This window comes from Canis lupus, chromosome 5 (genome assembly GCF_003254725.2).
Source record: "Canis lupus dingo isolate Sandy chromosome 5, ASM325472v2, whole genome shotgun sequence".
NCBI lineage: Eukaryota > Metazoa > Chordata > Mammalia > Carnivora > Canidae > Canis > Canis lupus.
In genome coordinates, this window is record NC_064247.1 from 3389730 (window position 1) to 3407581 (window position 17852).

Consider the following 17852-nt stretch of genomic DNA (forward strand, 5'->3'; position numbering starts at 1 on the left):
GCCCTCCAGCTCCGCTCCTACAGGAATTGCTGGTTATCCCGGCCCTGCAAGGCCAGTGTCCCCTGCCTGGCTCATCTCTTCGGCTCCCTGCCTCGAAGGGGGACCCCAAGTGGCCCATGCTTGCTCTAGGAGACGCTCTCTGGGTCTGAGAACTGCATGACGCTGGGTGCAAGCCTCGCCTGGCTGCCAGCCTCAAAGGCTCAGAGCCCAGGGGCCCCACCTCCCTCTGCCGCAGGTGCAGCGGGGTCGCGGCCTTGTCCGTCAAGAGCAGAGCCTCACTGGCTAGGTACCACATCCCCTAAGGTGCTGCGTAGCGGAACGAAGATTTCGGTGGCCTGCCGCTACCTTTTGCTTATTATGCCTGAATAACTCCACTCTTTCAGCCTCTTCCTACACATTTCAGTTTTCTGTTTTTTTTTTTTTTCTTCTCCTCCCAAGTTTCTCTGAGAACCTCTATGGAGGACACCCCAGAGCTGAATACTAAATTGAAAAATAACCACATGACTCACCCCCCGCCCCGCATTTGACCAGGTTTAATACCGAATCCCCCGAAGCGATGCTCACTCAGGGCGCCCTGCCAAAAACGGAATCGCGGCCAAATATCTTCGGGAAACGCAGCCTCCTCTTCTCCTCTCGGAGACTCGGGGCTGCATTTGGATCTTATGGATGAGAGGAGTGTCCGCGGCGAAGGGCCTTGCTTAAGCTCTTCCTAAAATGATTTGGCTCAGAAACGTCGCTTCCTACACCTGCATCACAAGGGTGGCGATTTGTCGTGTTTTTGTTTTTTTTTTTTGTTTTTTTTTTTTTTTTTTTTTAAGGGGGATGTTAAACCAAAGGCAACGGATGTGGTTTTGTCACGGGCTGTGGCCAGGGAACCCGGAGGGCGACCCCGCTGCAGCCTGCAGGCAGCCAGGCGCGGACTCAGCATTCCAGCCTCCGGTTTGGCTCCATCCCTCACCCAGGGACGTCCCAACACCCTGCAAACTTCGCTGGGACGTGCCAGGGCCTGGGTGATATTTTAAATGCACTTTGTAAACTGAAAAGAGCAAATGGTTTCAAGAGCTTGGGGTTGGCACCGCTGTCCCTGGGCCGCGCCGGGGGATAGAGACGGTGGATAGAGACGGAGAGGGCTGGGCTGGCGCTGCCTGGGGCCCCACGCAGGAGGGGGCAGGAGCTCCTGCGCCTTGATTACCTGCCCTCCTCTGACCCCGGGAGAGGGAGCTGATCTCCAAGGCCCTTTCCCATCTTTAATATCTATGCCTCCACGTTTCCCTCTGTTGCACAGGAGTGATTCCTCTGCCTTCTCAGTGTTTACACCTTCAAAGCTTGTAATCCTGTTCTGTCTCTGCTCCTCCACTTTGCAGTCGGACAAGTTTCTCAGCGGACCCAGAACCTCGAGTGGGGGCAGGAAAGAGAGGTGTGGAAGCAGAGCCGCGGGGCGAGGCCTGTCTGCTCCGTTGTCGCTCTTGAGGAAGAACAGAGGAGCATTAAGATACTGGCCTGTCCGGCACCCGAGGTGGGGGGCGGGGTGTGCCCAGAGGTGGAGCATCCACCTTTGGCTAAGGGCGTGACCCCGGGGTCCTGTGGTCGAGTCCCTCATCGGGCTCCCTGCTCCGTGGGGAGTCGGCTTCTCCCTCTGCCTCTCCCGCCACTCTTGCTCTCTCTCTCTCTTTCAAATAAATAAATAAAATCTTTAAAAATACTGGCATGTCAAAAAATATAAATAAATAAATAAATAAATAAATAAATAAATAAATAAACTGGCATGTCATGGCATGTCAATGTAGGTAGAGGAACCTGAGCCAGTGCACGGCTCTGGGGGTTGGTGGTGTGCGGAAGGCAGGCTCTGTGGGGGGGGAAATCTCTGTTCTTTCTGCTAAATTTTGCCAGAACCTAAATCTGCTCTGAAAATTAAAGTTTATTAATTCAAAAAGTCACACTCCTTAAGTTCCCATTTATCCAAGAAAATGTTCTTTTTTAAAAAAAGATTTTATCTATTTATTCATGAAAGACACAGAGAGAGAGGCAGAGACACAGGCAGAGGAAGAAGCAGGCTCCCTGCGGGGAGCCCAATGCAGGACTGGATCCCGGGATTCCAGGGTCACGCCCTGAGCCCAAGGCAAATGCTAAGCTGCTGAGCGACCCAGGTGTCCCTCAAGAAAACTTCTGGACTCCAACCCTGTGCAAGGCCCAGACTGATTTCCAGCACAACAGGAGCATTCTGGGACATGAGTGCATTTGCTTTGTACTGACCCCAAAGTAGTTGTCACAGCACCTTTCTTGGGGCCACGTAGAAAGGATGAAAAAAGGGGACTTAAATCCCAGCCCTGTGAGGGCTTGAAAACTTGGAGAGAAGAGAGGAATATAAAAAGTTGGGGAATTGGGGATCCCTGGGTGACCCAAGACCCAATTGGGGATCTCCTGGAGACCCAAGATCGAGTCCTGCATCGGGCTCCCTGCATGGAGCCTGCTTCTCCCTCTGCCTGTGTCTCTGCCTCTTTCTCTCTCTCTATCTCTCATGAATAAATAAATAAAATATTTTTACATCCACGAAGGCAAAAGAAACAAAAGCAAAAATGAACTATTGGGACTTCATCAAGATAAGAAGCTTTTGCACAGCAAAGGATACAGTCAACAAAACTCAAAGACAACCTACAGGATGGGAGAAGATATTTGCAAATGACATATCAGATAAAGGGCTAGTTTCCAAGATCTATAAAGAACTTCTTAAACTCAACACCAAAGAAACAAACAATCCAATCATGAAATGGGCAAAAGACATGAACAGAAATCTCACAGAGGAAGACATAGACATGGCCAACACGCACATGAGAAAATGCTCTGCATCACTTGCCATCAGGGAAATACAAATCAAAACCACAATGAGATACCACCTCACACCAGTGAGAATGGGGAAAATTAACAAGGCAGGAAACCACAAATGTTGGAGAGGATGTGGAGAAAAGGGAACCCTCTGGCACTTTGGTGGGAATGTGAACTGGGGCAGCCACTCTGGAAAACTGTGTGGAGGTTCCTCAAACAGTTAAAAATATACCTGCCCTACGACCCAGCAATTGCACTGCTGGGGATTTACCCCAAAGATACAGATGCAGTGAAACGCCGGGACACCTGCACCCCGATGTTTATAGCAGCAATGGCCACGATAGCCAAACTGTGGAAGGAGCCTCGGTGTCCAACGAAAGATGAATGGATAAAGAAGATGTGGTTTATGTATACAATGGAATATTACTCAGCTATTAGAAATGACAAATACCCACCATTTGCTTCAACGTGGATGGAACTGGAGGGTATTATGCTGAGTGAAGTAAGCCAGTCGGAGAAGGACAAACATTATATGTTCTCATTCATTTGGGGAATATAAATAATAGTGAAAGGGAATAGAAGGGAAGGGGGAAGAAATGTGTGGGAAATATCAGAAAGGGAGACAGAACGTAAAGACTGCTAACTCTGGGAAACGAACTAGGGGTGGTAGAAGGGGAGGAGGGCGGGGGGTGGGAGTGAATGGGTGACGGGCACTGGGTGTTATTCTGTATGTTAGTAAATTGAACACCAATAAAAAATAAATAAATAAATAAATAAATAAATAAATAAAATATTTTTTAAAAAGTTGGGGAAGTAGAGAGGTGTGAGTGCTGAGCCAGGCGCATCTCCCCATCCCACTCCCTCATCTTTGGGAATCAGAGCTAACATTTTTTTGGGGGTGGGGGTAGCATGACAGCGGGGATGGGGGGTGAGGGGCAGAGGAGATGGAGAGAGAACCTTAAGCAGCCTCCACACCCAGCGCAGAGCCCGATGCGGGGCTCAACCTCATGACCCTGAGACCATGACCTGAGTGGAGAGTTGGGTGTTTAACCCACGGTGCCAACAGGCTTCCCCGTATCTAACATCTAAACCCCGCTGCAGTGCTGTGCCTTGAGGCCCCCTCCCAGCCGACTCCAGAGGACCCGACGTGTCTGCTCTGCCCACAGCTTGCTGCCCGCACTGGCTCCCAGCATGTGCTCCACGGTGCAGCTATTAGAGATACGTTGTCCTCACTCTGCCACATTTTGACTTTGCAAACATGGCGACACCTGGCCCAGATTTTGCTGCAAAGTGAATGATAAGCAAACTTTGGATTTTCAGACCTTTTTGAATTTGGAACCGCGGATAAGGAAATGTGGATCTCTGAACACCAGATGGTATCAAAGCTCTGGGGCCACAGAGATGAAAGATACAATCCCAGGGGGATTCCTGGGGGGCTCAGTGGTTTAGCTCCTGCCTTCCACCCAAGGCATGATCCTGGAGTCCCGGGATTGAGTCCCACGTCAGGCTCCCTGCATGGAGCCTGCTTCTCCCTCTGCCTGTGTCTCTGCCTCTCTCTGTGTGTCTCTCACAAATAAATAAATAAAATCTTAAAAAAGAAAGAAAGAAAGAAAGGAAGGAAGAAGAAGAAGAAGAAGAAGAAGAAGAAGAAGAAGAAGAAGAAGAAAGAAAGAAAGAAAGAAAGAAAGAAAGAAAGAAAGAAAGAAAGAAAGAGAAAGAAAGGAAGAAGAAGAAGAAAGAAAGAAAGAAGAAAGGAAGAAAGAAGAAAGAAAGAAAGAAGAAAGAAAGAAAGAAGAAAGAAGAAAGAAAGAAAGAAAGAAAGAAAGAAAGAAAGAAAGAAAGAAAGAAAGAAAGAAAGATATGATTCCTCCTTCCTGCGGTCTGGAGGGAAACAGACGGGGAGGCATTGAATCCCAACGCAGCCTCCTGGCCGACACGACGGGGGCGGGCACAGGGTGCCATGAGAGCAGGAGGCACCGGTGTCTTTCATTTGGGTGCTGAGAAGAACATGAAAGAAAGAACTATGCCGTGCCACGTGGTGGAGGCGGTCAGGGAAATCTTCAGGGACGGGGCTGGCCCTTCCGAGCTGCCCCCACTGCAATGCTGCACAAGGCATCTTTGACCCCCGCCTGTCCCCATCCTCCCAACGCGGGGACAGGAGCCCTGGGCCCTCCCTGCGTGCACTGCACAGCGTCTCTGCCGCGCAGTTCCCGAAGCTGTCCTGAAGCCCGAAGCAGGGCTCCGATGCAGCCCGAAAGGAGCTCACGCTGCCGATGGGGCTGACTTGACATCCTCTCCCCACTCAAGGCCCTACAAGCCCGATTCGTTCTACTAATTTTTTTTTTTTTTTTTGGCTGCTCTTTATGGGGCCATGGGGAAAACCACACACAGCGATAGCCTCGCTGCGCAAAAATGGTTCCCACTGAAGGGATTCTCCTTCTCCAGATCTCCGTTCCGGACTGTGACAGTGAGTGCCAAGGACAAGCCAGGCCATCCCTTCAGTCCCACAGCCCAGGGCGCTCCAGAGCCTTCGAGAGTGAAGAAAGGATGCCTGACACGGAGCGCAGAGGACCCGGCAAGTTCAAAATGTATGCACTCCAGATGTGGTTCAAATATGTTCCCTGGAAGTGGGTCGCCTTCCGAGAGAAGATTATGTATCTCTATGTAAACCGTCTGCTCGAAGTGGGGCTTGAACTCACGGAGCTGAGATCAGGAGTCGCGCCCTCTACCAATGGAGCCAGCTCAGCGCCCCAGGAGAGGGGGTTAAGCAGACACTTGCGCACTTCCTCCAAAGTCGGGCTCCATGGCTGGCTCTATCTGGAGCCGAGGACCACCTTGATGCAACCCTCCCTCTGATGGCTTCTGGGTCTCCAGGGAAAGAGAAAGGATGCAAAGGCAGGGGCTCTGGCTCAGGGCTCGGCAGTGTCCCTCCTTTATTCCCCTGACACCCATGGTCCTCCTCTGTGCAAACTGGGGCTCTGGAAATCCCTCCACCGGAGCCCTGATGCCACAGGTGAGCTCCCTGAGCTCCAGCAGCACCTTCACAACAGGCCCTGCTCGGCCAAGGCTCTGCGCCATCTCTCTGCCCCTGCCTGTGCCACCGGGGAGATGACGCCTATAGACCTGCAGCTATTCTCTCGTTTCAGAGGTGCCGTCATGGTCCATGCCATACTGCTGGGAGGAAAAGAAAATGAGGATTGCTTTTGAGCCTATTGATGCAGAAAAATTACGTAGGCTCATCCAAAGGTACAGTATGTTGTAAAAGGCATGGGATGGCTTCAAAACCTCTTCTCCAGCCAGCCATCCAAATGGGATGGAGGTGGGGTGGACCCTCTCTGACTTTCTTCCGTGTTCCCAGAACATTGCTGAGATGCAAAAGCCTCTTCCTTTTCCTACCCACATCTTCTCGGGCCCCCGGGGAGGGAGGTCTACTACCAGTGCCCTGCTGGTGGGTAAGAACAGGCCCAGGGAAACGTCACCTGGACTCTGATGAGTGCATGGGGGATAACGGATAGTCCCTGTCCGCCCATCACGTGCCCTCCTGTTCTTTTCTAGGATGGGGAATGAAGTCTTCTCAGGAGCCAGGCTACATGTCCAGGGGTGAGATGGGGCAGCTGCCAAGATGGGCAATGAACCTGGCCCCAGCGTGTCAGAAGGAAACTGGCTTTATGCTGCTCTGAGGTTTCCATTGGAGACCAGAATTCCTGTGAGTAATGCTTTTCCTTTCCCTTCCTGGCTTCACACGGAGCTTGGCTGGCTAGTTTTCTCTTTTCTTCCCAGTGAGAATATTTATCGATTTTCACAATCAGACACCATCACGTGCTAAATGTCTAAGGAATCTCAATTTCCACCCCCCGCCCCCGTCAGCCCTGCACTTCTTTCTGCACCACTCCCAGGTAGGGATTGGGGGGAGAAGCAATGTCGGGGGAGGAGGTCTGAGAGCGAGCAGCGGGTACAGGCAACCCACCTGCTGCATTCAGCCTGCAGCCCCCTCTGTGACTCCGACACAAAGTGGCAGAGAAGAGCCAGCTGTGCAAAACCAGCTGTGCCAGCCACTTCCCTGTGTTTCCAGGAAGCTCCAGGAACCGCGACTGACCTCGCCTCGCTGCACATTGCCCATTTATCTGTGAGACGGCTCCAGAAAGGAAGGTGAGAGGTGCCAGCTTAGATGCAACTAATTAGCATCTTTTCCTTAATGACTGTGCAAATGTCTGGAAATTGCCAAGGATTCTAGAAAACAAAAAGCATAGCAGCCGAAGTTCTGGGGTAGGGCAAGGATCCGAGGGCTCCTCTTCTCCACAGCAGGGCTTTCAGCCTCCTCCAGCGGTTCTCCACTGGGACAGCACATTAGAATCACCTGAGCAGGTTTTCAAATGCTGGTACCCCAACCTCACCCCAAGCGATGAAATCAGGATCCCTGGGAGTGGGATCCAGCCATCAGCGGAGTCAAAAACCACCCAAGCAATTCCAACCTGCAGCCGTAGGGTTTGAGACCCTGGAGCCCTGGAGGGCTTGGAGCTCCTCCCATTTCTGTGTGAGGAGGTCTGAGGTCTAGCTGGAGAATCTGCGTGTCTGCAGAGTTGGGGTGATGCTGCTGCCGCTGCTGGTCAGGGACCAAACATCGAGAAGCACTGCCCTGGATGGGCTCTAAGGTTTTCAGGGAGAAAAACGGCCTTGGGAGTTATTTCCTATAACAAGGGCAGTTTGGGGTGCTCTGAGGTCCCCCCCATCTCCTATGAGGCTGATCCCAAACAGCTGTAAGGGCACTGGCCCTGCCGCTGAGCAGGGAGGTCCACCTGGCTCTTCTTGTCGTCCTAGAGCTAGGCCGAGAAAGCTTCCTGTGAACAAGACTCACACAGAAAAAGGGAAAGAGGCCGGCGTTCCCTTCTCCGCCCCCTTCTTCGGCCAGAGGATTGACTTTATCCCTCTAGGAAGGAATCCTGGGATCTAACAAGTAGCTTCCTGAGGACAGGAACGAGCTTATCCCATAGGACCCTCGCCTAGTACATTTGTGCCCAAGGGAGACACGCACTCTGTGTTTGTTGAGTTAATCCATGAACCAACAACCCATTTTACAGGCAGGAGAGCTAAGAGGCTGTCGCGTTATTTCCTGGCAGACAGTGAGGCTTTCTATGCTTTATCAAGGAATATTTAACAAGCACCTCGGAGAGCACCACAACCACCTTCCTGATAGGGCTGGAGGCTGTAATCACCCGAGACAGGGGTTATTTATTTATTTGTTTGTTTATTGATTGATTGATCGCATGGGCTTTTGTAGCTTCCAGCCTCCTTCCAGCAATGTTTATCACCAGTGCATCTCCTGAGCCACTCTTCTGGAGAGCCCAGAAGGAGACAGGGGGGCAGGTCCCCAAGATGGGGCTTCTCGGGTGCCCTCCCAGCCTGTGTTCTCCTCCTGGAGGCTGCCCCAGGACCCCGAGGGTCTGGGTGCCATGCCTCTCCGGGAGGAGCCAAGGGCCGGCCCTGCCTTCACATCTTGCTAAGTATCTGGCACCTTCCACGGATGAGGACCGGGGGCAGGGCTGCGTGTTGAGGGCACAGCACCTGCGGCCCACCTTGTGCAGGATGGCTCCGATCCGGGCAGGTGCACGCCAGCGGCCCGCAGGGGGACCCGCTTGCCTGCGCCCTCCAGTCGGCGTCTACACCGCGGCAGGGGAGGGAAGGAGCGAAGGGGCTGCATTCTCTCCCTCCCTCTGAGCCTGTTCACATCGTCAAACACAGAAGCCCTGCTGTGACTGTTGATCACGTCCAAAGCAGAGGCAGGTTTTGAAATTCATCCGCAATCTCTCCCACAGCTGCAGCCAGCCAGGCCCGAACCCCGCGGGCCCCCAGTGGGAGCCGCCGACTATGAAGTTGTCTTTCTCCAGTCCCACATCTGTTTCTTGAGGCTCAGAAAGACAGTGGGTGGAGGAATAAATCTGAAAGTGAGAGAACAAAGAGGGAAAGGAAAAGAACCCCCTCAGAAAAAGATCCACGAGAAACGGAAACTTAAAGGGGAGACCGCCGAGAGCCCTTTCTTCTTTGCTCCCTTCTCGGTCTTTCTGGAGCCAGCCGGGGGGTCCACACGCGTCGGCCTGCGGGGACCTGGTGACCGCGGCCGGCTTCCTCCAGCCCCTGGCAAGTAGCTGCAGAGGCTCATCATGTAGGCTTGTGCTGTAATAATGCTAGAGCCTATGATCTATGGATTTTATGGGGATTTTTAGGAGATTGGTAATAAGGTTGCTCCAGTAAACAGTCTGGCTGGGCAGTAAAAGATGAAGGCGATGCGCAGCTTGCATTCCAAGTGGCTTTCTGAAGGCGGAGTGACTGTCAGCAGCTGCCACATGCTCCAAGGCTTGCATCCTGCTCTGAGGGTCTGGAGCCCCCCGACTTGCTGAGATTCCCCCCCCCAGAGCAGGCAGGAGCAACACACGGGGTCGCACGCCTTCCTCGTCTGCTTGTTTAGTGATAAGCAAGCGGGTCTATTCCTTCCTCTTCCTTTCAGGGACAAAGGGAACCCGAGCAGCTGGGGGCTGGGGAGGGGCATGTTGGTATGAACCCCACCCCGAAGCTCCTAGCTCCAGAGTTTGGACCCTGCAGGAATGCCCAAGGAAGGAAGGGAAGTAAAGGACGGGCCTGTCCCCAGCCCCTGACCCACTGTGGCTCTTCCTACAACAGAGGTAAGTCAGCTGCCGTCCTGCTGCACCTGGCGCTGCCGCCCATTTGGAGGGCTAGCAATCTTCCCAAAGGGTCAAAGCAAGGGTGGGTTGAGCACTTGGGAAGGTGAGCCGTGGAAGTGTGTGGACTTGGGTCCGGGCCCCACGCAGAGGGAATCATGCCTGGAGCACAAGCTCATGTGGTTCTGTTTCGCAGCTACTGGGAAGCGGAGGATTATCTGGAGGATTATCTGGATACCGACGTCCCCCCAAACGCATTTGGTTGGCAAGGGAGCCTCATCAGGCTATGCTATCCCGAGCCCTTGCTCATCGGGAAAACATCACGAGGGTAGAGTCTCTATTCATAGGCCGTACGGTGTAAAGCATCCTGTCACGTACATCAGTGTGGCCCTTGAGACTAACACCAAGGCTTATTCCTTTACATTCCCATCTTACGAAAGAGGAAACCTGGTGCTCAGGAGGTCAGCATTGGCCCCAGGTCACACATTGTTAACTCCTGGACCTAGAACTTGGGTGCAGACCCCAATTTCCACGCCCGTTTTCTAAGGGTTCTGCTAGAAGCATGTGAGCTCCTGGGCAGGGTCAGCACGTCCTGAGTCTGCACCGAACTGCTCACAGACCTCCTTGGGGCAGCACAGCTGATGAGCTGACCTCAGCATCCCCTTCTAGTGGATTCCATTTGGGCTTTTATGTTTCTTCATTTATCCCCAGGAAGCAAACATTTAAACTTGCTAGCCCTGAGCTGAAGGTAGACCCGAGAACCCTACTACTGTCAGGGAATACAACTTAGTCTTGGCATCCAGGGAATCCCACTTAAAAATTTACTCTTGAATGTATCCAGTTGATTTGGCTGCAGATGGTAACAAGCAGCTAATTTAATCACTGGTTAGTATTTACTCTTTTTTTTTTTTTTTTTGACAAGATTTACTTGACTAGAGTTTAGATGGTGGTTACTGTGTGTTAAATGAAAATCAACTGATTATCAAAGATATATTTACTGAGGATTAATTCTGCAATAACCACCTACACAGAACCTATCAAAATAAATCCCCAATAAATGCATATTCCGGGAGCTTAATACAAATTGTTTTCAGAAAGCAATCTTAAAGAAAATACATTCAAGAGGAGTTGGCAATTGCAGGAGCCAGGAATTAGTTTCTTGTTCTATTAACTAATGACAACACTCTTGGTCTTTTTCATCTACAGAGTTGTAAGCCTCATGTGCAAAAACAGAAGAAGCAAACAAAAAGCTAGGATTTCAGATCAGTAGATTTAAATTTACACATAATTTATTGAAGATAAATGGTATCTAAATGCCTGAAACCATTTGGAGATGGCACGGGAGTCACCTCATGTCCCTAAACAATGACTCATTTATCACCCCATGAGGGAGGCAGAGTGATTTTGAGGTGTCTCCTTGGAATGAAATAACAGAATTTTTAACAGTAATTTTTATTTATTTATTTATTTATTTATTTATTTATTTATTTATTTATTTTATTATTATTTTTTTTTTGAAACTGACATATTCCCTTCTGCTGCATTTCTAGCTCACTTCTTCTAATGGGGGCAGAGCAGTGATGAGAATTAGCCAGTCCCTTGTCTCCTTTCACCCCTCAGTCCTGCCCTGCTTACACTGGTGATGGTAGTGACCACGGCCATGACTTTATTGAGAACTTTCTATGAACCAGGCACAAACTCCCACTTTTCCTGATAAACATCCTTTTGGCGGTTTTGTTGTCTTTGCTCTTTTCCAGTCTTTATTGGAAAACCTGGGACATCTAGGTCTAAATGCAAGATCGGAGTCTTGGAAGCTACAGAGAAGAGGGAGGGGCAGAGATGGAGGTGAGGGCCTGCACGGAAGGGGAAGTGGGTCGTCTGCATGGAATGAGGACAAAAAACAAAGAAGCAGCAGGCTCCCCTGGGCCGGGTTAACCAATATTCGCCTTCAGTGTGTGAGGCCACGTTCAAGACGATGTGGTTCTTAGCATCCTTGGGGGATTCAGAGATTCCACCCTCCTGACATTTGCCACCTCTGGCTTCTGCTTTTCCTTCCCCAAGAACCTGATCTTCTAGTGAAATAGCTCCCTGGCCTAAGCTCATTGCTCTCATCTGCTGTGATGGGCTGCAGGACGTGGCTAGGGCCGCCCCCGCCTGTGCCTTGTTTCCCTCATCCTAAGACTGTGGAGATCAGAGTGGGCCACGCAGAAGAGTCTTGCCTGTGTAACCATCTACCGTTCACTTGATCAGGCCAGCGGGAAAGAAGTCTGCCCAGACTCTCAAGCTGTAGCCCTGTACGGCCGTTGACTGTTGACAGCCTACTTGGATTGTACGGGATGGGGGGTCAGTCTGGGGAATGCTAAATCTGCAAACCAAACCCATTTAATGATAACTGATATCTTGGGCATCTGTACTCCAAAAGTCGACAAAGGAAAGCACAAAACCATGGGTTATTCATAAACTGTCATCCACTGTTCGTTCACCTACCTGGCCATCTCTATCGTCCTGGAATTTGGGAAGATTTAAACCACACACACACACACACACACAGACACACACACACACACACACACACACCAGTGTCTTATCTACGTGCTTCTACTGAACGAGGTGATTAACTCCTTGACCTTACAGAACACTAACGTGACCTCAGAGGATAGATAGAATCTTGTTATCTTGTAATGAGTTTTATGGCTTATTTCCGTTCGTTTCAGCCATGTTTCTTCAGTGATTAAGGCAATTATCAGCCTATGGATTTCAGGATTATGAATTATGGAGCTCTCTCCAGGTAATGCAAGGGCCCTGGGAATGCCCACACCATTTCTTATCCCATTCCCACTCTCCCTCCCCCACATGCATAAGCAAATACTGCGTTCTGTTTCCGGAAACCCTACACTCACATATGGTTGTCAAAGCAGTGACTTTTAGATTTACTTGATCTGAGTAAATTCGCTACATACCAGGAGCTGGTGCCATGCATGGTGTTTTAATTACCATCATTATTACTCAAATTGAGACAAAGAGATCTTTCCATCTTCCACTAGGATGTTATAGAGCAAGTGGCAGTGCTTAACTGAACACTTGCGGTTGTCAGCACAACAACCTGTCACCACGCACCTGGCGCATGACATGATGAAATGAACAACCCCAGACACAACATCGGCAGACGTCACGGGCCCACTTTTGTCTCTGGCTCATGCTTCAGTATTTGTCAGCTTCTTTTGGCTTCCATTTGAATTCACGCAACTCAAGAGTGATTCTTTTTCTTCGATTTCCTCTTTCTGGAGGTGCCACAAAAAAGCAGTTTATGGATCCAAGAGAAATGTGCCACAAATCTCAGGTCCTATATCCTCACACCATACTATGCAGTATAATGAGAGGAAAGAATAGGGCGATGACCTACAAGCTACCACACACCTCCCACCCCGTGCTTTTGCCCCCTCTCTTTTCCTAGTATTATCGTTAAACTATCTTAGTATTACAAAGTGATAGGGTTGCTGAGAGTATATCTTACAAAAAGAAATTAAATCCTAAGCTGTACTTTGCTTAGGATGCAATATATGCCTACAGGAAATGACCTGAAATACATAATTCAGGAATTACTTGAAATAAATATTAAAATCATCATTTGTAGTAGGTTAAAAAAAAACTTATCTACAAGGTACATGAAGGTCAACTTTTTCTCTCAGCTCTGGTCCCCGAAAGAGCTGGGGACAATGGTCCTCCAACCCTGTGTGGTGTGGTGAAGAATCAGATATGAATTTCTCTCCAGCTCCATCACTGACAAACTATAGAAGCTTCGGACAAATGTTTAACTCTGCTAAAGCTTAATTTTCCCATTTACTCAATGGATGTGATTTGTAGAATTTCAGAAATGTGGCAAGAATCAAGTGAAATCATGTATAAAAAAAATAAACCTAGCAGACTGGGAAGCTTATTGTTTGACAGATTGCTTCCCCCTCGATTTGTTTTTCTTAGCTTGCCCTTTCTTATCTTGGAAGCTAGGGGTTCCTCTAAAGGCCTGTTTACTCTAACACTCTGCGTCATGGCCCATAGTGTGGTGGTTGCCCTCGGTGATGCCCTTCTCAAAGGTTAGAGATGCACTGTTCATGCCTCGCACAATTTCATAACCTACTGGGGTCTGTCCGTGCACCTAAGAGCATTCTCACTGGTGATACTCTTGAGTCTGAAGAAAGTTGTGAATTTCTTTCTTTGCTCAGGGCTCATATTTTCCCTGGATCAAATGCTTCTGAGTCTCAAGGACTTGCTTTGCTATTTCTGGACACTTCTCCGTGATCCACTTGACCTTTTGTTAAGGAAGGTTGGTGGGGGATATAATCCCACTGATAAACGTGTGAAATTTAAGATGAGTTAACCCAGAATTTTCAGCTGGTGCTGCTCGGGTGTGAAGGCTAACCTCCTTATGAACAGTCTCCAGTCGGGGAGCCCTGCAAGGCAGCCTATAAGTTCCATGTCCCCTTTCACATTTTCTGTCTCCATATAATTCTGGACTGAGGGCTTTACACACTCCTTAGTGAACACATTATGGTGTGGACATGACCCAGAAACAATGAGCACATCCTTGTATTTCTTTTATAATATAAAAATCGATACTGAAAACCAGGAAATATGTCATACTGGGAATAGTAGGTTAAAATTGAAACAAAACTCCAAAAGTCGAAAAAGCTGAGATTGAAACACCCTCTAGAGTTCATTTCTTTTCAATTTCCCACTATACATTTCTAGTTGGAGGTGTCAAGGACTGTCTGATGATTATCACACCTACCCCCAGAAATTCCTGGCCAAATTGCAGGATCTGGCAAAGAGATTCTAAGTGTGAGACAACGCACAAATAATTTTCATGCCATTTATGCTAAAATGTACTCTAAAAAGGTAAAGTACAATAAAAAAAATTCTGGAACTTCATGTAAAACCTGCAACTAAGTAGACCATGGCACCGAATATTTTGAAGAGATGACTGACTGACTTGCAGAAATCAAAGTTCTGGGCATCTTTTCAAATTGGTATGTGTGGAAGGGAAAGGAAATGAGTTAAGGTATGGGGGAAGAGACTGAGTTGGACTTGCCTAGATTTTTCCATGTGAAGTTTAAAAGAAAATTGTATGCACCAAAAAGAGAAGAAGAGCAGAGGGCTGTGTTTTAAATACTTAGGCTGTTGGGTCATGCTGTCTGGGCCTCACTATTTGACCCTAGAGCATATGCAAAAGCGTGAGTGTGGTTTCTGTAAAACTTTATTGTAAAAAACAGGTAACTTGGCCAGCTTTGGCCCAGGGGCCATGATTTGCTGACCTCTGTCTTAGGTGATCGATTGTGTGCTTGTCCTTGAAGTCTATTCAGAAAATATACTTGCCCTCTTGTTCACTTCTCTGTGCTGACAGTGCTGGTCTGTGTTTTTAGCCTCCGTTTTGTGCATATTCATCATTAAGATTGGTCTTGGGGTTTCATACTCTTAATAATTAGAATCTAAGTTTTCTATTTCCTTTTGCGAAGGCCAAGCATCATGGACATTTCTGATAGCATGCAACTGTGTTGGGGTCATGATCCAGTCCCCGACATTCGCCTCTAGCATTCTGGGTGCCCCCTGTAATCCAATATCTCCAGACCTATCCAAGAACTGGTGGAAAAATGGTATGAAAGACAATATTAGACCCATCCCAAGGGTGGACGGGAGCTCTGCTACCACGGAGGAAAGAAGATACATATCACACATATCTCCAAGAGCACCACAGCACTAGCTACCTGAATGTGTAAGAAGTAGAAGAATATAAAAAACAAACCACTGGGAGAGGTCCCCATGGTAGAGATGAAGGTTAAAACTGGATGAGATTGTAAAAAGAGTAAGACGCCGCAGGGTTTGGTGTAATACACAGATGTCCTTTCCCATTGGGCACGTAAGGTCTGAATGAGAAAGCCAAAATTGAAATGGAATGCTCTTGCACGCCTTCCCCAGAATGCCTGCTGCCTTTGCCAGCTCTCCAGCCACTGGCTCTGACTCGGCAGGAATTTGTGCTTTGAGGAAAGTCTGAGAACAGCAAACACATTTGAGAGGGGCACGTGAGAGCCTCTCCCGAGGGAGGACCTACCGAAGCAGCAGCATGATAGGGTTCCCAAGCACATGGCCTTGTCAACTAGACCCCTCCCCTTCGTTGTCAAGCGCTTCTCTCTACCTCAATTTTTCTAACTATTCAATGGCTGATGATAGTATCTACTTCATGATTATTGTGAAGGCTGCTAACCACAAAGGAGGCACATAAGGGAAGGGCTCACTCCACGGCACCTTTCTGAATGGATAAGAACACAGAGACTCCAGACTCGAGCCTGGCGCCTGTTGGTAGAGCCCATGTTGACGATGTTTCAAGCCTCTCCACTGCAGGGGAAGCTTCTGATAACCAAGCACAAGATGGCATCAATGAGGAAGTCCCCATTCCCATTATGAAACACCTGAACATACATGGGTTTATAGCCATCCTCAATTCTTTCTCAGGGGGAAAAAAATCATTTCTCTTCTTACACCAAATGGCTAAAGGAAAATATACCTTTCAATCTTCTTAAGACAAATCTATCATGCTGATAAAATATTTACAAAAAGAAATTGAGAAATCCTATAAACTAAGCCCCTTGTAATAAATCCATTCCTAAAAGAAATAGACTTTTCTTTTGATGAAAATCCATGTATGAAAGGATTTCTCAATCCCTACTAGTGTACAGCAAAATTATCTTACATAGTATTTGTACAATAAACTTTCATAGCAAGTAATGAATTTGGGCAGCCCCTCAGCAAGAACAGGCCAAGTAGTAGACACCCGCTTCTGGTGGTACTTCGTACAGTAGGACAAAGGGTCTATCGGGCCAACAATCAGTTATGCAAATGAAATACCCTGGGGAAGCATCAGTCACGGGCCCTAGGATGTAATTTCCCAATTCCCATCAGGTTCTACTGGAACCAGAATTTCAGTGATCACATAGACGCCGTGTCCAGGTATTATCGCATATGTGCACATAGATTTGCATATTCCATGAGGTTAGATCAATGGTTAAGAACTCAGTCTACTGGTCCCGTGGGGCGCCTTTGACTTCCATCGACTCCTTCTCTCCCCACCCCGCCCCCTGCCCCTCCCTGGACAGCACCCCTCTTCACTGGGAAGCAGAGAAGAGGGAAGGTCGGGGGGAAGAGGAAGAAACCTCTCAGGGAGCTTGCACTTAGCCTCTTATACATTGGGCCAGAGTCCTAGCACCACATTTCCAGGTCCTCAGCCTCTGAGTAAATTCTCCAAACCCCCAACCACTGTGTAACCTCCTGGGAGATTCCATGGAGGTAGGCTTATAATGGTAAGAACCGCAGAATGAATGATAGGGGCGCCTGGGTGCCTCAGTTGGTCAAGTGTCTACCTTCAGCTCAGGTCATAACCTCCGGGTCCTTGGATCGAGTCCCGCATCAGGCCCTCTGCTCAGTGGGGAGTCTGCTTCTCCATCTTCCCCTACCCCCTGCCTGTGCGTTCTCACTCTCCCTCATAAAAATAAATGAAAATTTTTTGAAAAATAAAAGAGAAGTGCAGAATGAGAGAAGAAGTACAGAATTTCAAAAAAAAAAGAAGTACAGAATTTCTGTGCATATTTGATTATGACTGTACCAAAAAAAAAAAAAATCCAAGCCTGACTCATTTTTAGGCAGCACACACCTCCAGGGTATACCCTGAGCCTCTGGGGATTCCCAGGTCTCCTTCGCACAGCTCTCCTGCATGAGCTCAGAGCAAGTTTTCCCGAGTGCACGTTCAGCCTGCCTGTGCCCCATGACCATGGATGTGAGGCTTGCTGAGGGTGGCACACGTGTCCATGGTTTGCTATAGCTGGAGCTCCGGCAGCTGCACACAGCCCGGAGGTGGTAGGCGTCAGTGATGGCTGAGCAGGTAACACACAGGGCTGTCGGGTTGGGCCAGCAGTCCAGCTCCTTCTCAAGGATGAGCGTGCTCCCTGTGGCCTCAGGGTGAACATACTCACAGTTCCTGTGCACCACGGGCATGTGAGAGCCCCCAAGGGGTGCTGGCCAGGGCATGGGACAGTAGTCGGCCAGCCCTGGAGGAACACCATACAATGGCACTGATGTCACCCGTCTCCTGGGTCTCCGGCCTTCAGGACAAGCACCTGCAGCTCCGCCTGTGCCCGTTTCCAGGAGTCCCCGGGGCCTCGTGTGCAGGTACAGGCCGCAGGCCTCCCGCAGCCCCCGGCGGGCACAGCCAGGACAAAGCAGCCACGTGGAAAGTGTCAGATCAGCAGGTGTCTCCCACTGATAGAATCATCCCTTAATTCACTGTGAGCTGTGCCATTTAATTACCTT

The 17852-nt window shown here is 49.1% G+C and overlaps 1 protein-coding gene across 1 annotated transcript in view; it reads right to left on the reverse strand.

The window, feature by feature from the left end:
• The window catches only part of NTM (neurotrimin), a 940510-nt gene that overhangs the window by 656985 nt on the left and 265673 nt on the right, over positions 1-17852 (reverse strand). The gene's annotated exons all lie outside the window — the stretch shown is intronic.